This window comes from Capsicum annuum, chromosome 8 (assembly GCF_002878395.1).
Source record: "Capsicum annuum cultivar UCD-10X-F1 chromosome 8, UCD10Xv1.1, whole genome shotgun sequence".
Taxonomy (NCBI): domain Eukaryota; kingdom Viridiplantae; phylum Streptophyta; class Magnoliopsida; order Solanales; family Solanaceae; genus Capsicum; species Capsicum annuum.
The window spans coordinates 13525314-13531171 of record NC_061118.1 but is presented as its reverse complement, the minus strand read 5'-3'; positions in this window follow the sequence as shown (position 1 = coordinate 13531171).

Genomic DNA, 5858 nt, shown 5'->3' with positions numbered 1-5858 from the left:
TGTATATTTATATATTACTAAAATTATTTTATTGTGGATTGTCTTTGAAATGATCTGAGCTAAGTCCACCAAAGGATAGATTTGAGAATTATTTGATTTTTAGGGGCGTTTTGGTGATTCCCCCTCACCCAAAATCCGTCCAAACCCTATATTAAAGCCTATTAGAAGCATTATATGTTATATTTCATCAAATTTCCTCAAAAATAAAACCCTAAGCTCCTACATCCAACTTCAAGACCAAAGTTTACCATTAATTCTGCAAATTTATTCAAGATTCCAAGTTCGTAGTTCAAGAACTCCAAGAACCATCATTCAAAGGCACGATTAATATCTCAAAAATGAGTATCGATCTAAAGTTCATCATTCAAGGTATGTGGGATTTTTCAACAAGAACTCTCTTTCGTTCTTGTACCCAAAAGTAATTTTCTTTACAAAGGCATGATCAAATTTGAAGCATGAACCCATATCTTATGATGATTATTATTAAATCTTGATGTTTATAATTTTGAAAGATGAATTTACATGTGTGGAGATATAAAGCATGAATCTTGAATGATATTTATCATGATTTTGATATTTGGATCGTGAATCCCCATTGGAAATTATGTTTTTTTTTTGAGAAAGTGTGTGTTATAAGCACGTTGATGTTGAATATTTGAGACATTTTGAATGATTTGACCTTTTGGTCTTAATGGAGTTGTTTTGAACTCGAGTGTGAAAGAAATCCACAATGTGATTGATTTTGATAGATGTGAAACATGATGGCTCCCAATGTATATTTATATATTACTAAAATTGTTTTGTTGTGGATTGTCTTTGAAATGATCTAAGCTAAGTCTGGAAGAAATCTTTAGCACCGAGTGGGAGGTATAAAGCGACCTTACTTTCCTAGAACTACGTGCCCCCATAGGAGTGAGCCTGAGGCTGATTTATATAGTGATCACTAGTTTATGTGAATTTGATATCGATAGTCCTACTCCGATGGCAAGAATAGAACGGCTCTCCCCAACGTGGGTTGTACGTTGGACTCCATGTAGCTCACATGGTTTATGTCGGTTATAGGATCTCTCAGTGTGTGTGTGTGTTTCCTTGTGTTTATGGTGAATGGTGAAGTGATTTAAAAGTGGAATTGTGAAAGTTATTCTTTCGAAAGATTTAAATGATATTTACATTATGAGAATTGATATTCTCGATGAACTGAAAGTGATTGACAATTTATATGATGACTTACATATGTTATTATACTTATTTCATCCTCTCATGATTATGATGATTTTCTTTGGGCTATGTGAGTCTTTCATACATCCTGCGTATTTCTTATAAATATTTATGATGATGATGTTTATAAAACTGCATACACCCCCAGATACTCGGTTCCTTTCTATGGTACTGACCCACATATTCGTATGTGGGCTGCATTTTCTTGGAATATAGGTTCAGGTGCTCAGTTCTAGGTTCGACAATGATTCTTTGGGCATCCTGTTCTACATCCTCTGTGGTGGTGAGTCCTCATGTTTCGAGGAGGTGATGTCTGATGTTGGTTTCACAGAATTATTTACATTTGATAACTGAGTATGGGTCAATTGGGGCATGTCTTAATGGCTCGCTGGTTTTATTGATTTTGTTAGAGGCTTGTCAGACTAGTATAGATATTAGGAGTTGACTAATAAGTCGTATTTTGTTATCTTTCTAAAATTCTTTTATTCTTGGATGATGATTACTCTATTGATATTTGAGGGTTATTTGTGGAAACCCCGTTGATTTGTGTTGAACTGAATGAAAATGGCTCAAAGGGTTAACTTGGAGCTATTTATAGACTTAAGCACCGTGTGACGCTCCGGGACCCATTTTTCTAGGGTGTTACAAACTTGATATCAGAACCTAAGGTTTTAAGGTATCCTAGGGAGTCTGACAATACGTGTTAAGTAGAGTCTTGACCATCGGTGTGTAGCACGCCACATCTATGAGCAAGAGGCTACAAGACATTTTAGGAAAAAGTATGATTCTTTCTTCCAAAAGTTTATCGTGCTTAAAGTGTCTCTCTCTGCTATTGATTCATGCTCTCCTATTTCAGAAATATGCCTCCACGTCGAGCGAGAAGAAATAATGATGGTTAATAACCTCAACCCACTGACCCACTGAATGAAAACGTGTCTTATGCTGAATTTCGGGCAGCCTTTCAGGCGTTGGCCCAAGCTGTTATTGCAAATATTTAGACCATATCTGGATATGTTTGTCATAGTGTTCATTAATGATATACTGGTGTACTCTCGTAGTAAGGATGAACATTCTGATCATCTCCGAACGATCTTGCAAACCCTTAGAGATCACAAGTTTTTTGCCAAGTTCAGTAAATATGAGTTTTGGCTAAGGTCAGTTGCTTTTCTGGGTCATATCATTTCTTTCGAGGGTATTAGAGTTGATCCCCAAAAGACCGAAGCTGTTAGAAATTGGCCTAGACCTATTTCTTTGACTGATATCCGAAGTTTCTTGGGTTTAGCTGGCTATTACCGCCGTTTTGTTGAGGCTTTATCCTCTATAGCATCTCCTATGACTCGGTTGACCCAAAAGAAAGTGAAGTTCTTGCGGTCTGAATCTTGTGAGAAGAGTTTTCAAGAGTTGAATACTTGACTCACTTCAGCCCCTATTTTGACTTTGCCTGATGGTGTTGATGGTTTTGTGGTGTACTGTGATGCTTCGAGAGTTGGGTTGGGTTGCATATTGATACAGAAGGGTAAGGTGATAGCTTATGCTTCTAGACAGTTGAAACCCCATGAGAAAAATTACCCCACCCATGACCTTGAGTTGGCTGCTGTTGTGTTTGCTTTGAAAATATGGAGACACTATTTGTATGGTGTCTATGTTGATGTTTTCACTGATCATAAGAGTCTGCAGTATGTGTTTACCCAGAGAGAATTGAATCTTAGGCAGAGACGATGGTTAGAATTGTTAAAGGACTATGATATGAGTGTGCTGTACCATCCCGGCAAGGCCAATATTATGGCGGATGCCCTAAGTAGAGTGTCCATGGGTAGTGTTTCGCATGTGGTAGAAGGTAAGAAAGAGTTGGCTCGTGATGTACATCGTTTGGCTAGATTGGGGGTTAGGTTGTTTGACTTTGCTGAAGGTAGTATAGGGGTTGAGAGTAGTTCTGAATCCTCCTTGGTTTCAGAAGTGAAGGAAAAGTAATACTTAGATGCTAGTTTGGTCAGACTAAAAGAGTTATTCAAGGACCAAAAAGTAGAGGTTTTCTCCCAAGGAGGAGATGGTGTGTTGAGATTGCAGGGTAGATAGTGTGTCCCGAATGTTGATGATCTGAGATAGAGGATTATGGCTGAAGTGCATAGAGTGCGATATTCTATTCATCCTGGAGCCACCAAGATGTACCGAGACTTGTGGGAAATCTATTGGTGGAGTGGCATGAAGAAAGATATAGCAGCATTTGTAGCTAAGTGTGCAACATGCCAACAGGTTAAGGTTGAACACCAAAGACCTGGTCGTATGATGCAAGAGTTTAGTATTCTCACCTAGAAGTGGGAAGAGATAAATATGGACTTCGTGATTGGTTTACCTCCTTCCCGACGCCATCATGATTCCATTTGGGTTGTGGTTGATAAGTTGACTAAGTCTGCTTATTTCTTGCCTATTCATACTTCATATACTGCTGAGGATTATGCTAGATTGTATATCTGAGAGCTAGTCAGACTGCATGGAGTTCCCTTGTCTATCATTTCGGATAGGGGTACTCAGTTCACTTCGCAATTTCGGAAAGCTTTTTAGAAGGGTCTTGGTACCCAAGTGATTTTGAGTTATGCTTTTCATCCGCAGACCGAAGTTTAGGCTTAGCGGACTATCCAGACCTTAGAGGATATGTTGAGAGCTTGTACACTTGACTTTAAGGGAAGTTGGGATGATCACTTACCGTTGATAGAGTTTTCTTACAATAATAGTTTCCACTCTAATATTGGCATGGCTCCATTTGAAGCCTTATATGGGAGGAAGTGTAGATCGCCCATAGGTTGGTTCGAGGTGGGTGAAGCAGCTGTGAGTGGTCCTGATTCGGTATTTGAGGCTATGGAAAAAGTTAAGTTGATTAGGGAAAGGTTGAAAACTGCGCAGAGTCTTCAGAAGTCATATGCGGATGTTAGAAGGAGAGACCTTGAGTTTGAAGTTGGTGACCTAGTGTATCTGAAAATTTCACCCATGAGAGGGGTGAAGAGATTCGGAAAGAAGGGAAAGCTAGTCCCCATAATGTTGGTCCTTACAAAATTCTTAGCCGTGTTGGTAAGGTAGATTATGAGGTCGAGCTGCCTTCCGAGTTGCCCTCTGTTCATCTAATATTCCATGTCTCCATGCTTAGAAAGCATAATGCTGTGGTAGTGGATTCCTCTGTGAGTACTGACATTTAAGAAAATCTTTCTTTTGATGAGATTCCTGTTGAGATTCTTGATTTCAGTATCCGAAGACTAAGGAACTAAGAAGTTCCCTTGGTCAAGGTGTTGTGGCGAAACCAATCTGTTGAGGGTGCAACTTGAGAAGCTGAGGTGGATATGCGATCCAAGTACCTGCACCTATTTTCCGCGAACTCCAATCAAGCCGAAGGTACCGTTCTTTCCTAAATCATGCACTTTTGATAAAAGTTGCAGCAGTTCAGCTGTCATTTATTATGTGTTCAGCTGTAGTTTCTTGAATTTATGCATTCTATGTTGCATTTCGAGTGAGAAAAGATGTAGTGATGAGTCTAACGAATGGTTTCAGCTGAATGCTCTATTCCCTATCTAATCTTGGCATGTCTAGCATCATTGGAGGACGAATTTTTCCAAGGGGGGATGATGTAATACCCCGGGAAATTTTTCGTTGAAATTTTGTGCGTAAATGTGTTGGGTTCTATAATAAATTATAAATTTTTCCATGCAGAATGTCTTTGATTATGACCCAACATTGAGTACAATATTGAATAATATTTTCAATGATATGTGGATCATCTAAAACGGACACCTGAGCGACGAGTTATGTACATTCCCATTGAACCATGAATAGTAGTGAACAGTAAAACGTGTAGGACAAAGTACTGAGGCCTGACATATTTTTGCTCCAACTTTAAGCAATCATAACTCTTTGTACAGAATGATCTGGGTGATTTACTATATATCAATGGAAAGATCTACAAGTCCTCTTTCCAATGAAACTGGTTTCATCCAATTTGTCTATCGAAGCAAAAAGTTATGGTCAATCTACTTCAGCCTATCAAAAGCAAATTTTTGGGTCAACTTCAAATGATCATAAATCCTCGTAAACAATGATTTGGGTAATATACTATATATCAACAGAAAGATATGAGAGTCCTCTTTCTAATGAAATTGGTTTCATCCAATTTGGATATTGGAGTAAAACGTTATGGTTGATATACTTCAGACTATCAAAACGGTCCACCAAAGGATAGATTCGATAATTGTTTGATTTTTAGGGGCATTTTGGTGATTCCCCCCCACCCAAAATCTGTCCAAACCCTATATTAAAGCCTATTAGAAGCATTATATGCTATATTTCATCAAATTTCCTCAAAAATAAAACCCTAAGCTCCTACATTCAACTTCAAGAACCTCCAAAGTTCACCATTAATTCTGCAAATTTATTCAAGATTCCAAGTTCGTAGTTCAAGAACTCCAAGAACCATCATTCAAAGGCACGATTAATATCTCAAAAATGAGTATCGATCTAAAGTTCATCATTCAAAGTATGTGGGGTTTTTCAACAAGAACTCTCTTTCGTTCTTGTACCCAAAAGTAATTTTCTTTACAAAGGCATGATTTTTATTTGACTTTTGCGAATTTGAAGCATGAACCCATATCTTATGA